Raw genomic sequence first — 24,736 nt, forward strand, 5'->3', positions numbered from 1 at the left:
GATTGCCATATATACATTACCTTGACAAAAATAGATAGCTAGCGGGAAGCTGCTCTGTAATACAGGGAGCCCAGCTCAGTGATGACCTATCTACAGAGGTGGAAATGGGGCAGGGTCGCTGGAAGTACATGAGGGGGGGGATGTATGTACATATATAGCTGATTCACTTGGTTGTTCAGCAGAAAGTAACACAACATTGTGAAGCAATTACACTCCAATTAAAAAAAATCCCAACTCATACATAGCAAGCACACTCCCAAATGGCCACTCCTTTCTCCCTCTTAAATACGCTATTTCTTCCTGACTCATATATTTAATTATATTTTTCCCATCATAACCTATCTTTCATTCTTTCTGTCAACAAAACTATAACCTCCCAAATTCTCAAGGCCTGACTCAAGTCTTTTTCTTCCGTGGTGATTTTATAGTAACGGCCCATGCTAATCATTTCCTTCTCTCATTTCCTGGGAGTGAAGGAATAAGATACAATTTAGCTTTTTAATGTGTCTCCCTAGTTAAGACACAGTGTCTTGATGGAAGGACTAAGGCTTAAAATGCTTTTTTATATCTCACATAGTACAGCATTAAAAGCATAGTAAAATTTTGCTAAATAACTTTTTAGTGATTCATGCTGGTGATATCAGAATGGATTGGCACCATTTTCCTGGTTCGAGGGGAAAATCCTAATTAGACAGCAATGGGAGAAGTTTGTAAAAGAATGTTCAATCACTGTTGCATACTCTCGGAGTCTGTGCTGCCTCTATTAAACCGACTGGCCAGATGAGGGATCGAGTTGGATTTTTCCCTCGGCCCCAGTGCACGATAACCTTAGGAGGTCTAATTAATTTTTAATTTTCTTATGTGGTTAACTCAAGCACAGGGATATTGTAAAGACAAACAATTGAGAATTAGAGAAGGAAATACTTCCATTGGATTGCTAACACAATTTTGTTAAAATATACCATATAAAATCTATATTAGAGATCATTATATAAAAATAAGAAGATGGAAAATTCTTCACAGGTAAAGCCCTTTAAAATTGCATCTTAAGGACATAATATGAATAAACTGTACATTTTTACAACAGATTCTGACATGTTTTATTCATTCCACATGTAATGGAAATTTTATAAGAGCCAGTTATTTGAGGGTTCTCTTTTTTAATACTTATTTTATTTATTGTTTACTTATTTGGCCTCACTGGGTCTTCATTGCACATGTAGGATCTTTAGTTCAAGCATGAGAACTCTTACTTGTGGTGTATGGGATCTAGTTACCCGACCAGGGTTCAACCCTGGACACCTTACATTGGGAGCTTGGCGTTTTAGCTACTGATAGACCAAGGAAGTCCTCTAGGAGCCAGGTATTTGAAATGAACAAATTTAATGACATGCCTCAAAATAGTTATTGGTTCAGTTAAACTACTGAATTAATACTAAGTGTCAGACTGAAACATAGCTGGCTATCTACACAATTTTTTTTTTTACATGAAAGATGAAAGCACTTTTAAATGAAAACTGTAATCCAAACGTGCTATGGAAAATTTAAGATTCTTAAACTCTCAAATAAATAGAAATAATAAACTATTTTATACACAGCATACCTTAAATAAGAAGAGCTTGCTAACTTTAAACAATGTGATTGATACTTTAGGTGAATGGCTTTTATAATTAAAGAAAATTATGAAAAACTACTTTGATGTGACATACTTTCAGATTTGATTTGGGGGCAACATGTAATTGTAGAGCTGAAAAGACTTGAATTATATTTGTTGAAGAACAATATTGTTTAAAATATAAAAATTACCAAAGTATGTACAACTAATAAACTCTACTGGAAATGTCAGCCAGAAAAATAATTGGAGCTCAAGGTGTCTGAGAAACTGAGAGACACGGGGAAAGACAGACAGGCAGACAGGTTTACATTTAAAAGAAGGAATCTACTCTAATATTTGCTGGAGATCTTTCTGGCAAAGAAATGAAGAGAAACATGTGGTAGCCCATGAAGCCATGTTCTATGTATCAGAGAAAATTGGAACAGAAATATCTGTGTCTACGTTCTGTTTTCTTTCTGGAGTTATTTCTCCACTGGTCTCCAGTAGCGTGTTGGGCACCTACCGACCTGGGGAGTTCCTCTTTCAGTATCCTATCATTTTGCTTTTCATACTGTTCATGGGGTTCTCAAGGCAAGAATACTGAAGTGGTTTGCCATTCCCTTCTCCAGTGGAACACATTCTGTCAGACCTCTCCATCATGACCCGCCCGCGGGCATGGGTTAGTTACATTGAGTTAGACAAGGCTGTGGTCTTAGAGTGATTAGATTGACTAGTTTTCTGTGAGTATGGTTTCAGTGTGTCTGCCCTCTGATGCCCTCTTGCAAAACCTACCATCTAACTTGGGTTTCTCTTACCTTTGGTGTGGGGTAAGAATGAAGGGATGGAGCCAAAGCCAAAACAACACCCAGCTGCAGATGTGACTGGTGATAGAAGCAAGGTCCGATGCTTGAAAGAGCAATATTGCATAGGAAACTGGAATGTCAGGTCCATGAATCAAGGAAAATTGGAAGTGGTCAAACAAGAGATGGCAAGAGTGAACGTCGACATTCTAAGAATCAGCGAACTAAAATGGACTGGAATGGGTGAATTTAACTCAGATGACCGTTATATCTACTACTGTTGGCAGGAATCCCTCAGAAGAAATGGAGTAGCCATCATTGTAAACAAAACAGTCCGAAATGCAGTACTTGGATGCAATATCAAAAACGACAGAATGATCTCTGTTCGTTTCCAAGGCAAACCAATCAATATCATGGTAATCCAAGTCTATGCCGCAACCAGTAACACTGAAGAAGCTGAAGTTGAACGGTTCTGTGAAGACCTACAAGACCTTTTAGAACTAACACCCAAAAAAGATGTCCTCCTCATTACAGGGGACTGGAATGCAAAAGTAGGAAGTCAAGAAACACCTGGAGTAACAGGCAAATTTGGCCTTGGAATGTGGAATAAAGCAGGGCAAAGACTAATAGAGTTTTGCCAAGAAAATGCACTGGTCATAGCAAACACCCTCTTCCAACAACACAAGAGAAGACTCTACACATGGACATCACCAGATGGTCAACACCAAAATCAGATTGATTCTATTCTTTGCAGCCAAAGATGGAGAAGCTCTATACAGTCAACAAAAACAAGACCAGGAGCTGACTGTGGCTCAGATCATGAACTCATTACCAAATTCAGACTGAAATTGAAGAAAGTAGGGAAAACCACTAGACCATTCAGGTATGACCTAAATCAAATCCCTTATGATTATACAGTGGAAGTGAGAAATAGATGTAAGGGCCTAGATCTGATAGATAAAGTACCTGATGAACTGTGGAATGAGGTTCGTGACACTGTACAGGAGACAGGGATCAAGACCATCCCCATGGAAAAGAAATGCAAAAAAGGAAAATGGCTTTCTGAGGAGGCCTTACAAATAGCTGTGAAAAGAAGAGAAGCGGGAAAAAAAGGAGAAAAGGAAAGATATAAGCATCTGAATGCAGAGTTCCAAAGAATAGCAAGAAGAGATAAGAAAGGCTTCTTCAGCAATCAATGCATGTTGTACTCTGCATATAAGTTAAACAAGCAGGGTGACAATATACAGCCTTGACATACTCCTTTTCCTCTTTGGAACAATGCAAAGAAATAGCGGAAAAGAACAGAATGGGAAAGACTAGAGATCTCTTCAAGAAAATCAGAGATATCAAGGGAACATTTCATGCAAAGATTGGCTGGATAAAGGGCAGAAATGGTATGGACCTAACAGAAGCAGAAGCTATTAAGAAGACTGGCAAGAATACACAGAAGAACTGTACAAAAAAGATCTTCACGACCAAGATAATCATGATGGTGTGATCACTCATCTAGAGCCAGACATCCTGGAATATGAAGTCAAGTGGGCCTTAGAGAGCATCAATATGAGCAGGGTTAGTAGAAGTGATGGAATTCCAGTACAGCTATTTCAAATCCTGAAAGATGATGCTGTGAAAGTGCTGCACTCAATATGCCAGCAAATTTGGAAAACTCAGCAGTGGCCATAGGACTGGAAAAGGTCAGTTTTCATTCCAATCCCAAAGAAAGACAATGCCAAAGAATGCTCAAACTACCACACAAATGCACTCATCTCACACGCTAGTAAAGTAATGCTCAAAATTCTCCAAGCCAGGCTTCAGCAATACGTGAACCATGAACTTCCTAATGTTCAAGCTAGTTTTAGAAAAGGCAGAGGAACCAGATATCAAATTGCAAACATCCGCTGGATCATCGAAAAAGCAAGAGAGTTCCAGAAAAACATCTATTTCTGCTTTATTGACTATGCCAAAGCCTTTGACTGTGTGGATCACAATAAACTGTGGAAAATTCTGAAAGAGATGGGAATACCAGACCACCTGACATACCTCTTGAGAAATCTGTATGCAGGTCAGGAAGCAACAGTTAGAACTGGACATGGAACGACAGACTGGTTCCAAATAGGAAAAGGAGTATGTCAAGGCTGTATATTGTCACCCTGCTTGTTTAACTTATATGCAGAGTACAACATGAGAAACGCTGGGCTGGAAGAAACACAAGCTGGAATCAAGATTGCCGGGAGAAATATCAATAACCTCAGATATGCAGATGACACCACCCTTATGGGAGAAAGTGAAGAAGAGCTAAAGAGCCTCTTGATGAAAGTGAAAGAGGAGAGTGAAAAAGTTGGCTTAAAGCTCAACATTCAGAAAACGAAGATCATGGCATCCGGTCCAATCATTTCATGGGAAATAGATGGGGAAACAGTGGAAACAGTGTCAGACTTTATTTTTTGAGCTCCAAAATCACTGCAGATGGTGACTGCAGCCAAGAAATTAAAAGACGCTTGCTCCTTGGAAGAAAAGTTATGACCAACCTAGATAGCATATTCAAAAGCAGAGACATTACTTTGCCGACTAAGGTCTGTCTAGTCAAGGCTATGGCTTTTCCTGTGGTCATGCATGGATGTGAGAGTTGGACTGTGAAGAAGGCTGAGCGCCAAAGAATTGATGCTTTTGAACTGTGGTGTTGGAGAAGACTCTTGAGAGTCCCTTGGACTGCAAGGAGATCCAACCAGTCCATTCTGAAGGAGATCAGCCCTGGGATTTCTTTGGAGGGAATGATGCTGGAGCTGAAACTCCAGTACTTTGGCCACCTCATGCGAAGAGTTGATTCATTGGAAAAGACTCTGATGCTGGGAGGGATTGGGGTAGGAGGAGAAGGGGATGACAGAGGATGAGATGGCTGGATGGCATCACTGACCAATAGACGTGAGTCTGAGTGAACTCTGGGATTTGGTGATGGACAGGGAGGCCTGGCCTGCTGCAATTCATCGGGTCGCAAGAGTCAGACACGACTGAGTGACTGAACTGAACTGCACTTTCTGCTTAATGGTGATGGTAGCAGAAAATTCAAGAACATTTCTATTATCCTCATACCTTTAAATCTCAGATAGATTTGATCTTTTTGCTTCCTTCTTTCCCGTCAAATATTAAAATGCATATCACAATGAGAAAAAAAAGCTTCAGTTGACTTTCTTTCAGATTAGTCAAGAAACAGTAAACAGAACAAGCCTGCTCCAAATTGATAAGCAAGTATGTTGATAAGCAACTAGAATGTGAATAAGGAAAAAAAAATGAGCTTCTAATAACTTGAGGCTTTATAAAATTTTATTTAAAAGATTTTTGATTTGTTGAGTCTGCATGTATGGCTAACTGAATCAAAATATATGCAACAGTACTGTTTTCACAGTGAAAATTAAAATATCTGTGATAATAAATTACCCATTTGTAGCTCTTTTTAATACAGAAGGTGGAACTAAAATTATACATTCTCAAGAGAGCTCTCTTGAAAAACAAATTAATATATCCACTACTTTTGATAACTGGAAACAACAGATTCTGTCTTTACCCATTTCTTCCTGGGGTTTTTGTTGTTGTTACTGTTTGGGTTTTTAGTTTGTTTGCTTTCTAGTCTTGAATTACTTAGCCAATAATCTCATTTCAGTCTTGGATGAGACTTGAATATCATACACTCCTTTCTACTATCCATTACTGGAATGTTCCCTGTAACTTGACTGAGAGACAATTATTCATTTTTTCCCCAAAGATCTCCTTGGGGTGAGGGTCAGGTTTCTTGCTCCAGAAGAACGTGAACTAAATCAAATCATCCCTGTTGAAACAGAAGTAAAATTTTAGTATCCACCTGATAAATGCAATGCATGATATCCTTAATTTAAGCATATATTTTTACCAAAGAACATGAAATTTCATGCTTTTAGCATTTTCACTATACATTTGCATCATTCAAAGAATGTGGTATGTTTTGTTCTCACACTAATATTCTGGGCATTTTCTTATTATGCATTGCTGACTATTTTTTTTTTAACTTAAATACAAGAATTTCCATTAATTTTTGTAAAACACTAGCTCTTTATTTTGACATGTTTTCTGTGTGTCAAAATTATTTTGATTGTTCATGGCGCCCCTACACGTTCATTGTCCTGTCCTGCATTCTGCCATTCGTAAGGGACCTGTGGTCCAGTGGTAAGGAATCTGTCTGCCAATGCAGAAGACACAGATTCCATCCCTGGTCTGGAAGGCTCCCACATGCCTTGGAGCAACTAAGCCTGTGCATCACACCTACTGAGCCAACGTGCTGCAACTACTGAGCCCACATTTTGGAGCCTGTGCTCCACAAGAGAAGCCACTGTGATGAGAAGCCCTTGCACTTCAACAAAGAGTAGACCCTGCTCACTGCAACCAGAGAAAGCCTGCATGCAGCAATAAAGACATAACACAGACTAAATAAATATTAAAATAATAATAAAAGTTAACAAAAACTCTGATAGCAACAACCGTGCCAGAGGCAGAGGATGTTGGAATCAAAACAAGGATACACTCTTGTTGTTACCATCAGTCTTCTTTAAGGATTTTTGAATCATAAACAATATAAGGACAATTAGGGGCTTTGCCTCAAGTGATGGTTTCTTTAATACATTGTTAATCTCTCACACACAAAAAGTAATTCAATACTATCATGTAAGAATCGAATCACCAGTCTATGTCCAATGCAGGATACAGCATGCTTGGGGCTGGTGCACGGTGATGACCCAGAGAGACGTTATGGGGAGGGAGGTGGGAGGCGGGTTCATGTTTGGGAACACATGTACACCCGTGGTGGATTCATGTCAATGTATGGCAAAACCAATACAGTATTGTAAAGTAAAATAAAGTAAAAATAAAAATTAAAAAAAAAAAAGTAATTCTAATGCCTGTGGAATACCAATGGGCTGGAAAGATGATGAAAAGGAGAGATTGCAGAAACCCTCTGACTATAGGAAACTTTGGGTTATCTGAAAGTGAAAATGTATGGAATCAATTGGTCATTAAGTACATTAACATGATTGGGGCCTTATCAATGCCAATGATTCCCCTAGTAAGACTTCCTTCATTCATGCTTTCATTTTTGAACAAACATTAAAAAATTTTAACAAAAGGTAGCTACTTAAATATTATTGTTGATGCCAGGCCACCCACTAAATCTGGGAGAGTCAGCATTGAACAACGTGGAGACATTCTTTTTCTCACAAGGTGCAAATTGTGAGAGGGAAACAGACAATGAAGCAAACATTTGTTTGGATGGCATCAAGTAGTGAAGAAATACTAGATGGTAATAGGAAAACGCAAACTCTCGTATTAGGAGCAAATTCAGCAAATAGAGTGGCTTGCTGCTGGTGCTAAGTGGCTTCAGTCGTGTCCGACTCTGTGCGACCCCATAGACGGCAGCCCACCAGGCTCCGCTGTCCCTGGGATTCTCCAGGCAAGAACACTGGAGTGGGTTGCCATTTCCTTCTCCAATAGAGTGGCTTACAATGCTAAAATGGTTAGTACATACTAGTTGAATGAATAAGTTAAAGAATGAATGACAAGGGGAAAAGGAAATAAATGAATGAATGACTTGGAGGAGAAAAAGACAAAGAGGATAGAAATCAACCTCAAAATGCTTCCCTCATCAATATCAAAGAGAATGCAAATAATATTGCCCCTCAGAATTTCCTGCCCATTCCCCAAAGTTGCCTTTTTGGTGATTTTTCTCCTGGGAAAGCTATCCTTGTTTTAACAGGGAAACAAATCTTAATGAGAACATACTGTGCAATAGTCCTTAGACTCTCTTCCAAAAGATGGCCCTGAACTCCTGCTGTGGAAACCATTTATAAATCTCTCTGTTGAGTGCAGATCAGCTGTAAAGACTAGGTTGGCACAGAACACAGGGCTAGAGGGTGGCGGTGTCACAGGGCTCTTGAACCATTTTTGTGCTAAGTCCTAAAGTGAAATTTCAAATGCAAATCTGAATGAAAAATGATTAGCATTTTCTTTCCATCCCAAGGAGTCAGATCAAGTAAACTATTGTATCACAATGAAAAAAAAAAAAATTCCTCTACTCCCTAAAGGACAATTTCAATTGTTGGAATAATTGATTTCTCAGTTGAACAACATCTGCACATCGGCTCATTCTTTTGCTGCCTCTATTCAACTCAAAATATTTTCTGACAGATGGTGATATAGCAAGTAAATAGGGCCTATGTATTTCAGAGCCTGAAACATGTCTGGGCTCACAAAATAAATATCATAAATAAATATATTTTATGGTATCCCTATGTATACTGAGCTCTGAGATGGTAGAGGAAAAAAATATCTCATTTATGTTGCAGAAAATAAAGCTTCCTACCTTCTTTTGCATAATATTAACAAAAGACTCACCTCATATTCATAGCAGAAAAGTCTGGTCCCAGGATATCTCATTTGTGGACACTAAATACAATATTTTTTAAACAGTTATTTGATTTAAAATTTGTAGGTGAGTAAAAATATCTATCGATTTTCTATTTCCTAACTACAAAACAAAATCTACTGAATTTAAAACAAACTTTGTGAAACCAATTAGGTTTATACAAGAAAAAAGGAAAGGAAAAATAATTAGGTATATTAACATTAAGCTTGTGAAATACAATACTAAACGTGGAAAAATTCCTCGATTCATGAAAGCCTTTTTTTTTTTTTTTTAGTATCTGATCATACCTAAACCTGCTTATAAAAGAACACTGAATGTAACTTTAAGCTAAATCAAGATGATACTGTTTAAGGAAAGTAATGACACACTACTTTGCCTTAGGAACTGGATAAGGTAAAAATCAGTGTCTGGGATCTTTGTCGTGCTAGTCACAAATGCCATTTTTACCACACATTGCACAGAAACTAAGGCTTGATATATACTCTAACAAATGTACTAGAAAAAAGTTTCCATTTTAAATTGAATAGTTTTTTAAACATTAGGATTCCCTGTGTGCGGTAAAAGCTATTTGATGTAACTTAAATAGGCAATCTGCAATAAATCAGTCTGTGTATAACACAGAGATTATGCTGTCCTTTCATTCTAAATTTATAAGCAATAAATTTTATTTATTTCCAGAGCAATTAAATAAAACACTTGCTTTTTAAATCCTAAAGAAAGAAAAAGACGAGTACTTCACTGTCTTCTATTTCTGACGTGCTATAAAATCACAGAACTTAAATTTAAAATACTAGGTGAGGGAGTATTCATCATGTTAAAGTGATTGATTTAGTAGGATTAATATCCTATTAGATCTAAACCATATTCCTTAAGATTTGAACTCCTTTATGATTCTGATGCCCTAGCTCTCTCAGAGATTACCATAATATCTATGGCTGCTTAAATCTTCAAATAAAAAATTGTTCTCAGGGAACGGAGTTTTAAGTTGGTTTACTTTTGTAAGAATTTTAAAGGACAGACATAAAAATAAAATTATTGTAAACCATATCAGATGGGTTAGAGAGAAGAAGAAACATAAAAGCATGTAAGTGTGTGTTTGTGTCTGTGTGTATGGGAAAAGGCTGTAGAAATTAGGTTAACTTTATAGAGGATACAGGAAATCTAATGCTCGTGTTATTATATGATAAAAATAGGTTAGATGAGTGATACTGAGCAGATTTTTTTAGTTATATACAATATGCTCTGCTAAAGGCTTACTTTAAAATAGAAACTATAATTTGCAGGGGAATTATGCCTCATGGAAACAAATTTCTTAAAGCAATCAATTTGAAGTTGTTGTTGTTTTCTCCCACTAAGAGTACAAGTCTGAAATTCTCTCTTCTCTTAAGTTTCTGCATAGCCAACAGATTCTTGATTATTTTTCTTCTCTTCATATCTATGCTTATCTGTGTTTAATTTTTGCTCAAGATGCCATTGAAATATTTTCAAAACACCTTATATTGAAATATTTATTTTCTTCTTTGTATACTAGATGGTGTTTAATGCAGCTATCATAAGTAGAATTTGGAAAACAAAAGTTGTTTAATTTAAAAAACAGCATAATCAGGGAGCGAGGAAAAAAAATATAATCAGAATATGTACATTTGTGTTCTAAGACAGAGACTTATACCAAAATACATACATATTGAATGTTGAGTTAATCATATCACTTCTCAGAGAAACTTCAGGATGTTTACAGATAAATATTATCCATGTTCAATTTTTTGCGATTATTTTCCCCAACTGTTTCAGATGGATACTCGAGTAACACAAAAACATAGTGTTTTTGCATCAAATAATATACTTGGAATAGCACGCCTTTTGTCAAAAATGTTTATTTTTCCTTCAGTGTGTCTAGCACCAAATGATGCAACATACATTTACAATTAAGAAAAGTCTTTCAATCATGTTCATTAAGGATTTTGTAATTAAGGGAACACATTGACTAACTCTATGACTGCAGCTCCTGTTTCTATGTGATATCTGTCATATTATCTTAACTCTCAAAATGAAAGGTAGAATTTCAAAATCAAGATAAGTCATACCTTTGCTTTCCTTTTTATAGGTCAACCAAGTCTTATAAAGAAGGAATTCCTCTAAAGAGTTTCTGTTTGGCTCAGATCAAATAAAAAGGCAAACATTCCTGGGAAGATTGACATTTGCCAACTGCTTCATGTCATGTTGTGTGGTGATAAAGTTCTCTAAGCAACAAATGTCAGAATGCTGACACTCTACTGTACAAACCAACACAAGCACAAAACTGAGCATAAATATTCTAAAAATGTAGGCAGCAGAGTGTGTTTATGGGGGCTAATGTTGTCTCTCTAAGGGTACAGCATACCTTTGTTTATTTTCTGTAGGACATCCCTATTGGAAGGGGAACAGAGATCGCAGGAGAGGCAACTTATTTTTAAAGCTAACAATGAAAACATGGTTTTGAATCCTTGCTTAATTAAAAATGGAACAGTACAAGAGGGTGACTCACTTCTATCACAAGAAGCTGAAAGTTAAAAATTATGCAAAATCCTAAAATCATAAAGACTGATTCAAATACTGCTTCACATAGAAAACTTCAAGATCCCAAAGCTCACTTATTTATTCAGACCGTTTGTTGATATCATAGCTCTGTGCTTCCTTAAATGAAAAACAAACAAAACAAAAAAGCAGATGAAGAGTACTTATTGCCTCCAATACTTCCTTATAATGATAAAACAATTGATTCCTTTCTAACCTCCTGAAAAATTAAAGTATAGAATCCTCAAATAGTCAAATCTTACCTTTAGGGAAACATAAACAGGAATGGGGTCTTCATCCAACTGTGATTCAGAACTCCCTAGCCATTAAGGTACTAATTTATGCAGGAAAATAGAGATTCTAATGTGTGTTACATTTTATTCGCAAATACAGATGACAATTCCTTTTACTAGGTAGCTGAGAGTGACTAGTTCTTGTCATAATGTTGTCATAGTGATAGTGACATCAATGTACTTCATGGTAATCAGTGCAGAGATTTATCTGAGAAAATAGTCGTGCTGATTCCTGATGCATTTTATATTTTAAAATGTTGAAAAATAGGCTATCTAATATATTACAGGTAGATGTGTTTTCCTTAAGCAAAGCAGACAGAAACTCTAGACTAACTGATGGATATATAAATATATCCATATATATATGAAATACACACACACACAAAAAAGCAAGCATCTGAATGGATGATGGGGATATGGGTGAACAAGCCATGAGATCATGATTAAGTGGTTGCTAAGGAAGAGCCTGCTCTCAAGTGCCTTTGCCAAATGCAAAAGCTCCTCTAGTCATGAGCCTGGTTTAATTATTTTGTTAAATCCTTTTTAATATTTTTGGACTCCAAGAGTGATATGGTGATGATAGTCCTGAATTCTGGATTCCGTCCCTCACATCTTGGCAAAACACTTTCAGTCCTCACCTTTCATGCCAAAGGGTTGTCATTGAAACTTCAGATGTTGCACTTAGTGGTTTAATTACCTCTTACTCCAACACTTCGCAGATGGATGTCACGATAAGCAAGGAGAACACTGGCAGAATCTCTCAAAGATGGAGAGAAATCCCATTTTTAGGTCACCAGCATATTAAAAATGAAAACTATATATATATATAGTTTTCAAATATATATACATTTATATAAATATATTTAAATATATACATATATTCAAATATATATATTTATATATACACACAAAAATGATTATAATTCTCTATATTTAAAATGTCTGTTTAGAAACTAACATCAAACTATGATACAATAAGTAAGCTTTCACACAAAATTATAGAATTTATTATTTTAAAATAGTAATTCCTAATGAACCGTGGATATTAACCAGTAAAGGATCCCAGGCTTAAATCTGGAAGAACGTTGCCTTCTTTTTCAATCCGGGCAACATGTGTCTGTGACTGATTGTGCAGCCTCATTTTGAGATTGTAATGCCCTTCATGCATGTGTGAGTATGGCCAGTCATAATTCCTTATCTATGAGTAATCAATCCTAATTAAAAGAAAGGGATTAAGAGGCTCTCAGGGCAAAGGAGACCTCACCATACTCAAATTCCAAACTCAAAAGCTTTTGTTGGTGGTGGTTTTTAATTTTACATTTTCTGATTTGTGTGGTGGTTTAGTCGCCAAGTCATGTCCAACTCTTGCAAGGCACGTCTGTCGATAGAATTCTCCAGGCAACAATGCTGGAGTGGGTTCCCCACTTCCTTCTCCAGGGGATCTTCTCGACCTAAGGATCAAACCCAGGTCTACTGTATTGCAGGCAGACTCGTCCACTGACTGTGCCAGCAGGGTAAGATCTATCATTTTGTGGAGGATAAACTATAAACTATAATCATTGCATTGCATCTTCACCAGCCTTGTAATTTCACTTCAAAAACAGTGACTTAGATATGGCCAAACATAATAATTTCTCTGCACTAAAAGGACATATTTTGGTTGAGTAAAAAAATGATGTGTTTACTCAGGGCTCTATTAATAAAGATAGATTACATAGAGGTGATTTTCATTTGGTATTATTAATCAAGGGTTTTATTTCCACTTACGCAATTTGCACAAGTCATAGATTTGATATTTGCAGATTTGAGTATTTACCTGATACCATAGCATCTCAGACTGGTTTAGTGTAGAGGGATTGGAGGCCAAAAGCAATATTGAATATTTGCTGTCAGTAGCACGTTCATGTGTTATATTTACATTTATAGAAACATACATATGAACATGTTCATAATTCTGAGAAATGATCATAGAACAGAGCTTCCTAAATACAGGCTATTTTGCCACCCAGGAGACATATGCCAACAGTTGGAAACATTTTTGTTTGTCACAACTGTGTATGAGGGGGCGCTACTAGCATCTATTAGGTAGAGGACATGGATGCTGCTAAACATTCTACAATGCATAGAACAGGCCTTTCTTTACAACAGAGGCTGACACAGTTGCAAATGACTCAAATGTCAACAGTGCTAAGGTTTACAAACACTGCCATGCACACACACACACCACACATGAACATACACACACACACACACAGGATATATAAAATGAGCTGATAATCATGGCCACATACTGCTGCTCAAAAAAGCAGATCAAATAATATACATTTTATAAAATGTGAATTTATCAAGGTTTAATCTTAAGCATGATATGTGGGGAACCATCCCAGCATTCAGACACATGCTCAGGCTACTTCAAAACCAGTACCAATGCTGGACAATGTTTCATATATGTTCTAAGTGAGCATGCGGTTTGCTGAACGGAGATGAGTATAAGTTGCTGCAATGCATATCTAATTGGGAAAGTCACCATGCTTCCACTCAGCAAGACTTAATAGACAGTACAACCCAAAAGGATTCATGATGACCTGTTCACATCATGCCCACACTCTGTCTGGATAGCCAGCCACATTATCAGGAGCATATTTTCAGATGCATTTAGGAAAGTCTTCTGAATGTTGCATAAGAGCAAATGCTTGCTGTTTTTGTTTTGTATTACTACATGTGTGCCCAGAAAAACATTTACCACCCAGAAGAGTAGAGATCAAATCCAAGATAATATACTATCTCTGGTAGAAAAAAGAGAAAGAAAGACTCATCCAAAAGGATTAGGGATACCAAGATTGCATAGAATCTTTTATCATAATTGGTATATCTGTCTTCTTTAGGTTAAAAATGATTTTTTTCCTCTAAGTGCATTCTTTCTTACTTTTTATCACTTTTTCTCCTGGGTTGTTTTATCTTATCCTTCAGTTGGCAAACATTCACCTAAAATACTGATATGTTCCATAAGACTATGTCTACAAATAATACTGGAAGTAGCTGAAGGAATTAATAGGCACTGGTATTCCAGAAGACAGCTGTTCAATGGGACTTTCTGCAATGCAAGAAATGCCTTTTTGCACCCACCAGTATAGTCACAGCTAGTAGCATGCGCCTACTGAGACCTGGAAATGTGGTTAGTGTAACTTAAGGATAAAAAATTCTATTGTATTTTATTTAACTTTGACTAATAGCTAGTGTATTGAAGAGTGCCATTCTAGAATACCAATGGCTCAAAAAAGCTGAGATCAGAGGAAACAAAACTGATTTGAACAGAACGACAGGAGAAATATGAAGACAAAAAAGGACAATGATTATGATGAATCAATGCCTGTAAGAGTTTAATCTTCTTCTGACATTTAGGTTCTTTTGACATTTAGGTCACAAGGCTTTATTGGAGGTGTAAATGTATTATCTAAATTTTCGGTAACTTAAGGTGATTATTTTTGCTTTGGGGCAATCCTAAGAATTTAGAAATTTCAGATTTGGGTGAAACATTCCTGTTATTGCTTTATAGTCAAGGAAAATAAACTACATGTTTCATGAGATTTAAAGATTTTTTGATAGAGGAACAAAACATACTGACATTTAGATAGATGAAAAGGAGAACTCCCTATCATTTAGAGTTCCAAAGAAGAGATGGCTACCAGACAGAGACATGGAAGAATTCCCCTCCCCACCATCCCATCAGGTACCAGCAAGCTATAGCTATAGAGGATAAGGAGAGAGGATTAGCTGGGTCCAGAGGGATCCCTGTGGGCTGGCTACTTTGTATGCTTTTTCTGGCTCAGGTCATAGGGGCAGTCCTCCGTTGCCTGCTTCCTGACCTTGAGGCAGTTAGCATGGAGGAGCAATGGTTCTGAAGTTGGAAGCCTGATAAGGGACACGGCTGGAGTGTGGACTTAACCAGTTGCTCAGGAAGTGGACTGACCACTTGTTAGTTAGGTCCTCAAAACTGAGTCTAGACAGCACAAAACCAAACCTATATTACAGCTGACCTTCTGTTGTCTTGGCATCAGTTCTGAGCTCAATTATCTAAAGAAATCTAGTAGCCTAGGTAGTAGAGGAGATATCAGAGAGTAGCAATTTCCTAAATTGCTTAGGAAAATATTTTATTATGAGAGTCAGAAGGAGGAAAACAAGTAGAAGCATAAGTAGGTCAACCTGTAACCAAGTTTCCTATTTGAAGGCAAAAACTGATCTGAAGTTTGGGAGTCTCTAACAATATCATGATGCTGTGAAAGTGCTGCACTCAATATGCGAGCAAATTTAGAAAACTCAGCAGTGGCCACAGGACTGGAAAAGGTCAGTTTTCATTTCAATCCCAAAGAAAGGCAATGCCAAAGAATGCGCAAACTACTACACAATTGCACTCATCTCACACGCTAGTAAGTTCAGTACAGTTCAGTCGCTCAGTCGTGTCCAACTCTTTGCGACCCCATGAATCGCACCATGCCAGGCCTCCCTGTCTATCACCAACACCTGGCTTTCACTCAAACTCGTGTTCATCAAGTCAGTGACGCCATCCAGCCATCTCATCCTCTGTTGCCCCTTCTCCTCCTGCCCTCAATCCCTCCCAGCATCAGAGTCTTTTCCAATGAGTCAACTGTTTGCATGAGGTAGCTAAAGTACTGGAGCTTCAGCTTTAGCATCATTCCTTCCAAAGAAATCCCAGGGCTGATCTCCTTCAGAATGGACTGGTTGGATCTCCTTGCAGTCCAAGGGACTCTCCAACCCCACAGTTCAAAAGCATCAATTCTTCGGTACTCAGCTTTCTTCACAGTCCAACTCTCACATCCATAGATGACCACTGGAAAAACCATAGCCTTGACTTGACGGACATTTGTTGGCAAAGTAATATCTCTGTTTTTCAATATGCTATCTAGGTTGTTTATAACTTTTCTTCCAAGGAGTAAGCATCTTTTAATTTTGTGGCTGCAGTCACCATCTGCAGCGATTTTCGAGCCCCCCAAAATAAAGTCATTCACTGTTTCCCCATCTATTTCCCATGAAGTGATGGGACCAGATGCCATGATCTTAGTTTTCTGAATGTTGAGCTTTAAGCCAACTTTGCACTCATCTCACATGCTAGTAAAATAATGCTCAAAATTCTCCAAGCCAGGCTTCAGCAACACGTGAACCACAAACTTCCTGATGTTCAAGCTGGATTTAGAAAAGGCATAGGAGCCAGAGATCAAATTGCCAACATCCACTGGATCATCGAAAAAGCAAGAGAGTTCCAGAAAAACATCTATTTCGGCTTTATTGACTCTGCCAAAGCCTTTGACTGTGTGGATCACAATAACCTGTGGAAAATTCTGAAAGAGATGGGAATACCAGACCACCTGACCTGCCTCTTGAGAAACCTGTATGCAGGTCAGGAAGCAACAGTTAGAACTGGACATGGAACAACAGACTGGTTCCAAATAGGAAAAGGAGTATGTCAAGGCTGTATATTGTCACCCTGCTTATTTAACTTCTGTGCAGAGTCCATCATGAGAAACACTGGGCTGGAAGAAACACTAGCTGGAATCAAGATTGCCAGGAGAAATATCAATAACCTCAGATATGCAGATGACACCACCCTTATGGCAGAAAGTGAAGAGGACCTAAAAACTTCTTGATGAAAGTAAAAGAGGAGAGTGAAAAAGTTGGCTTAAAGCTCAACATTCATAAAACGAAGATCATGGCATCTGGTCCCATCACTTCCTGGGAAATAGATGGGGAAACAGTGGAAACAGTGTCAGACTTTATGTTTTTGGGCTCCAAAATCACTGCAGATGGTGATTGCAGCCATGAAATTAATAGATGCTTACTCCTTGGAAGGAAAGTTATGACCAACCTAGATAGCATATTCAAAAGCAGAGACATTACTTTACCAACAAAGGTCCATCTAGTCAAGGCTATGGTTTTTCCAGTGGTCATGTATGGATGTGAGAGTTGGACTGTGAAGAAAGCTGAACACCGAAGAATTGATGCTTTTGAACTATGGTGTTGGAGAAGACTCTTGAGAGTCCCATGGACTGCAAGGAGATCCACCCAATACATTCTAAAGGGGATCAGTCCTGGGTGTTCTTTGGAAGGAATGATGCTGAAGCTGAAACTCCAGTACTTTGGCCACCTCATGCAAAGAGTTGACTCATTGGAAAAGACTCTGATGCTGGGAGGGTTTGAGGGCAGGAGGAGAAGGGGACAACAGAGGATGAGATGGCTGGATGGCATCACTGACTCGATGGATGTGAGTCTGAGCGAACCCTGGGAGTTGGTGACGGGCAGGGAGGCCTGGCATGGTGCGATTCATGGGGTCGCAAAGTGTCGGATACAGCTGAGTGACTGAACTGAACTGAACAATATCATGCCGGACTTGTAAGGTGTGTTAATGTCCAAATTATATATTTTTGATAATATTATCTTGTATTCCCTGAGTCAAGGTGGTAGGTGCAGCATTTTATAGATGGAGAGCATGAACTGCTTTGGGCTTCCCAGGTGGAACAGCGGGAAAGAGTCACTTGCAAATGCAAGAGACTCAGGAGATGCAGGCCCATCCCTGGCTTGGGAAGATCCCCCGAAGAAAGAAATGGCAACCCACTCCAGTATTCTAGTCTGAAAAATCCCATGGACAGTGGAACCTGGTGGGCTACCGTCCTTGGGGTCACAGAAGAATCACAACATGACCGAGCACACACATATACACACACATGTATTGCTAGTTCAGAAAGGTATACGTAAAGGTTAGTGGTATTTGTTCATAGCCAAGGGCAAGAGGTGGTTTTGGTGGCCATATAGGGTGGGTGGTTGTGGTGGCAAGCTGGAGGGAGAGAGGAAGCGGGATAAGGCTCTGCAGAGTGGGAGGTCCAACTAAAGGGTGGACCAATGTGAGGCAGTTACCTACTTGGGGAAGAAATAATTCCTATTAATTTTTAGAATGGCACAGAGAGCAGTAACCTTTATAAGATGTCCCTTTCGGTCTGTAAGTGTAGATATAGAGCAAGGAGCATACCACAGGCTAAGTAAACAGCAAAAGTCAAGAAACATACAAAATCCCAAATCTACAAAAATAAATAAATAAAATAAAGAGTTCATGTCCAGTTGGTTGGCATCTAAGGAGAGTCAGTAAGAGAGTGTTTCTGGGATGGTGGTCTCAGTGTTTGGGAGTAGCTGTCTCTGTCACAGGGTGCCAAGTCATTTCCAAGTCTTAGGCCCAGGTAGTATTATCTAACGTGGTATTTTTTCTAAGAGCAGACTCCTAGTCCAGGGCAAAGAAATTTGGGATATGGGACTGACGTATCTTTATATATGGATATCCACTCAAGTTAATCAGGGTCTTGATTTTGTGGCTCGATAGTATTATAACAAGACTGAACCTCTTGTAAAATATGAAGACAATTTTGATCCTGGGAGCTTGACTTAAAAAACATTTTTAAAATCAAGGCTTTGTGGATGAACAGCTAACAAAGATGATGTTTGCCTCAATGAAATTACCATAATTGAACTAAAGCACCAGAACCCAACTGACATAATTAAATTTGTAATGAAGGGTGGCCAAATCTAAAAGCTCCCACTGTCCAAGAGATTGTCTAGATGGATGATGAATGGGATTCTATTGCAGACAGGTTTTAAATCACATGATCGATTTGGGGTACATCTTGTTAATGGGATGTCATGTTTGTAAATTAAAATATCTGTGGCTGAGTGTGGAGCTCCAGCATTACCCCATAGGCAAGCCCTCCCATTTAGCCAATTACCATGGACCCTTTACCTCAGTTGTTGATTTGGTGGGTAATGGGCAAGCCAGTAAAGACATCAGGTTGTAGTGATGTGGGTTCCAGAAACTGCCAAATTTGGTTGAAACAGTAACTTAGCTGGAGGATTGGAGCCTCTGAATTGCAATCCAATGAAAGCATCCAGACCAATAGCAATAAGATCAAGTTCTGTAGTCGCTCAGTCATGTCTGACTCTTTTGCACCCCATGGACTGTAGCTTGCCACGCTTCTCTGTCCTTGGGATTTTTACAGGTGAGAATACTGACTGGGTTGCCATTTCCTTCTCCAGATCAACAGAATAGTATGTGACTGCACTTGAAAGACTTGTTGTTTGATGTAGAGTTTCCTCTGGCATGTGTAATTACCAACAAGGGGTTGTCTGACTTCATCATTATGGGATATGATGTTGGTTTTATTATTATCTCCTCATGTTATCTTCATTTTATTTACTAAGTCCAGTTTTCTCCCTTTTGGTAGCCCACACTGTCTAAGGGAATGTTCCCAGGGAAGTAATTTTAATTTTCTGGAAGAAATCAGCTGGAGAGCCAAGATTAATTATCCTGAATATTGATGAAGATTCTTGGAGTGGTGGACGTTTGGGCTCAAATGAGTCCCATGTCAGATGGGCAGGAACTTGGCCCATGAGACAGGCTATAGTGAATGGGTCTATGGGAGAGGAACAGAATTGAAATCTATAACAGCAGGAAAAGACATTATTACAGGACCTCATATATAATGCATCTTTATATACAAGTAGGCAGACATCTTTCTCTTTAAATAAAGCAAACGTCTAAAGGTAGGATTTTCTGAAGGCTGGTGTGTGGTATGAGTTGGCTAAGAAGCCTTGACTTAAGAGGGATTAATGCCTGGGGGCAAGATAGACACTGTCCAGTGGTTTGTCATCTTTTGACTGAACAGAGAGTTCTTTGAGGGGCCCATTAGGCCTCTCAATTAGACCAGCTGTCTGGGACCTATTGGAGAATTGAGTTTTATTGGCTGCCAGTCCAGCAGCACAGCACCGTGTATTCTGAGAAGTGAAATATGTGCCTTGATCAGTGTCAGCAATGTCTGGAATGCCCAAAGGGATAAGGAATGACCTGCTGGAGCCTTATATTGTGACCTTAATACATGCAGAGATATGTGTGACCTTGATTTCTATTCTGGGCTGTGAGCAAAGAGGTTCACAGAGTTTTTTATCCTAAACAGAGGGAACAACTTTTAGGCAATGATTCAAGAATATGTATACGTAAAAAGCAAAGAAAAATGTATACAGAGTAATTCACTGATGAGGGCGTCCAGTGCTAAAATGCTTGTCTGAAGCATGGCAAATTTTCTGACTCTTGGGCCCTGTCCTTTATAACAGACTTACCACTTGGGAGATGGGAAGCAGTGCTATACCACTGAAGTGAAGCAAAGTGAAGTGAAAGTCTCAGTTGTGTCCAACTCTGCAACCCCATGGACTATACAGTCTATGGAATTCTCTAGGCCAGAATACTGGAGTGGGTAGCCCTTTCCCTTCTCCAGGGGATCTTCCCAACCCAGGGATTGGACCCAGGTCTCCTGCACTGCAGGTGGATTCTTTACCAGCTGAGCCATAAGGGAAGCCCAAAATGTTAGTTGCTCAGTTCTGTCGGACTCTTTGTGACTCTGTGGGCTGCAGGCATGTCCATGGAATTCTCCAAGCAAGAATACTGGAGTGGGTAGCCATTCCCTTCTCCAGGGAATCTTCCTGACCTGAGGATTGAACCCGGGTCTCCTGCATTGCAGGCAGATTCTTTACCATCTGAGCACCTTCCCTGATAGCTATACCACTGAGCTTCATCATTCATGATGGTGGCAATGCCGCCTAATAGTTTACAAAACTGCACTTCTCTTCTATCAGTTGATCCCCAGGACCTCCGTTGGTAGCTAAGGTAACTGGGGGAAAGACAGCCTTATCAAGCAGCCTGTCATCTGGCAAGAGACTGAGGATAGGAAAGACCAAGCGCTCCTCGGGCAGAATATCCCAGAAGGCTCAGGTTTGGTTTCGTCCTTTAAGAAGAAGGACTAAGTAGAGGTGCTAAGTTTGAGGGGTGCTGCATTTATAAACCAGGGAATAATTGCCAACTGGGTATAGAAGGTCACATGCTTAGGGATCTGTGAGAGCCACCATTTCTAGGAAAGGCCAGTATGTGGCAAGTGATTTTTGGTCTCGTGGTGTACAGCATTGAACCAAGCTCAGTTACTAACATCAAAAACCTAAGGGCAACCTATGGGCCCCACAAGCATCCTGAAATTCCTGCAGATGTGAGAAGAGGTTGATAAAACCTTTGTAGTGAAGGAGCCACTAACAGGACTGCCTGTCAATTTTTTTTTTTTTTTTTCTAAATCAGTGTTTTTAGTAAAGAGAAATATGTTTCTGTGAGAAAATAACTAAGCTTCTTGGTTTGTAGTCGTTTCAATGATACAATCTGATATTTAGCTGAGAATAATTACTACAACTGTTGAGATCAATACTAGTTAGTGACTCTGTATTAAGGTAGAGATAAGCCTCACTGGCGCTTCCTTTTAGAAGGGATATATCCACTGAGATGAAAGGCCCAACTCAATTTTTCATGAGATGCTATTACTTCGGATTTCATTTTCTGCCCATCAGTATCACGCTCAATGGTGTTCCCTGTGAGACTATGTTTTACTGCAAACCTTTGGCGCCAGCTAGCATGTTTGCACATACATGGGGGATTTTCCTCCAGCAGGGAGAAAATATGACTCTTGAGAGCAAGCACAGTTGCATGGCTTCTACCAGACTTTTGCCTCAGACACTGACACACACTGGGATGTGAGTTTCCATATGTTGTTTTCTGTCTCCTCTGCGTTTGAACGTTTCCTGGCATACTTCATTGTGTTGTTTCATTTTTTGTGGTTTCTCTCCCATTTCTCTACCACAGTGGCCATCTCTTCTGATGTAAATAACCTTAATGTAGTGATCCACTGTGAGGCATTGTTCTTTTTCCCCTTCAATTATAAGAGGTTTAAGTATAGGTAAAATTCGACTATTAAATAGAGAGGTGGTGGACATAATCACCTAATTAATATAGCACCTATATTAATTAGGTCTTATACAAAGCTTGAATTTTTTTAAGCCCCTGTTTTAACTCATTGGGCCATCTTAACTATTTTCACTGGGAGGTACATGGAGTCCTTTTATATCAAGTCATTACTTAGCTTCAACTTATTACTCATTGTTTCAGAGTGTCCACATCCAATATAGAATATTTTAGGGCAACAGATATTATGACTATAGGAAACCTAGGCAGGGCTATAACAAAATGAAGAATACCTATTCTTTCTCCTTTATAGTTAGTTACTCTCCTAAGGTCAGAGGGGGTTCCATGTTTAAATTTAGTAGGATCTCCTGACAAAACTGTAATATGAGATCCAGTACAATTAAGTATATGACGCTTTGTCAACTGGTGCACTTTAGAACTTGTTAAAGTAAATTTAGAGCCTGTGTTTAGAGGCACAAAAGGCAAACAGCAGCCTTTGAATCCTTTTGTTGAAGAAATTATTCTAGTAAATTTTGGATTTTCAATTGTTTTACGTTGTGGACCTTTGTTTAAAAATATATACAGTATATTATATATATGTACGGGCTTCCCAGGTGGCATCAGTGGTAAATAAGCCACCCGGCAATGCAGGAGACATAAGAGACACTGATTCGATTCCTGGGTCGGGAAGATCTCCTGGAGAAGGAAATGGCAAACCACTCCAGTATTCTTGCCTGGAGAATCCCATGAACAGAGGAGTGTGGCAGGCTACCATCCACGAGGTCACAAAGAGTTGGACACGACTGAGCAACTAACACACACACAGCAGGTCCCCAAAGGTGCAGCCTATGATATTCCTGAGAATCTACAGAGCATGAAGTTTCAATGAGATACACAGCAGCAAAGACCAGTAGTTTCTACCCCTACTCAAGCAACACCAAAATGAGACTCAGCTGCTATTTCTCTTTTATGGGGTGGTCTCTCCTATGGGGGAGCCCAATCGACATCTCCCTGCACAGGGGCCCCATGAAACACACAGACCAACCAGAATTCTGCCCCAAACAATAGCAAAGAAACTACCACCACCGACAAGAAGAATCCCCTGGAACACGTCTCTGGCAAACACAGACTGTGACTAAAAGCAGCCCTGCGGAATCTTCTGGCCTGAAAAGCATGGCTCAAGGGGCCTCGGGCTTCAGGACTAAAGCTCAAGCTCGAATTCCATTCCCAAACTGCTCTCTTTTTGGTCTGGAGCCAATTAGTGGGCCAGGAGTGGTCACCCAAGAAGTTGTCCAAGTCAGTGGTTTTGACCACAGCGCCAATTGTTTTATAAGACTTGAAGAATTCTTTTGATGGTAGCATACAACACACTGATTAATGCAGATGAAAGGCTGAACACTTTGTTACTTAATGCAACTGAGGAGAGCTGGCCGCTGGGCAGGGCACTCAGGGAGCTGCAACCAGCGAGGGGGTGACAGCCATACAGGTAGCTTTGGCAGGCAAAGTAGAGTCAGGTTTATAAGGCTCGTGAGGATGGGCTGATTTGAATCATGAGCAGAAGGGTTATCCCTCGTTGTCTGGTTGTTGTTTAGTTGCTAAGTTGTGCCTGACTCTTTTGCAACCCCATACACTGTAGCCAACCAGGCTTCTCTTTCCATGGGATTTCCCAGGCAAGAATACTGGAGTGGGTTACCATTTCCTTCTCCAGGGGATCTTCCCAACCCAGGAATATAACTCACATCTCCTGCATTGCAGGCAGATTTTTTATCACCTGAGCCATGAGGGAAGCCCAGATGTCTGGTTGTTGTTGCTGTTCACTCAGTCGTGTCCAACTGTTTGCAACCCTATGGACTGTAGCACGCCAGGTTTCCCTGTCCTTCACCATCTCCCATAGCTTGCTCAAACTCATGTCCATTGAGTCGGTAAGGCCATCCAACCATCTCATCCTCCATCATCACCCTCTCCTCCTGTCTTCAATCTTTCTCAGCATCGGGGTCTTTTCAAAAGAGTCGGCTCTTTGCATCAGGTGGCTAAAGTATTGGAGCTTCAGCTTTAACACCAGTTCTTCTAGTGAACATACAGGATTGACTTTCTTTAGGATGGACTGGTTGGATCTCCTTGCAGTCCAAGGGACTCTCAAGAGTCTTCACCAACACCACAGTTCAAAAGCATCAATTCTTTGGCACTCAGCTTTCTTTATGGTCCAAATCTCACATCCACACA

Source organism: Budorcas taxicolor, chromosome 4, assembly GCF_023091745.1.
Source record: "Budorcas taxicolor isolate Tak-1 chromosome 4, Takin1.1, whole genome shotgun sequence".
Taxonomy (NCBI): Eukaryota; Metazoa; Chordata; class Mammalia; order Artiodactyla; family Bovidae; genus Budorcas; species Budorcas taxicolor.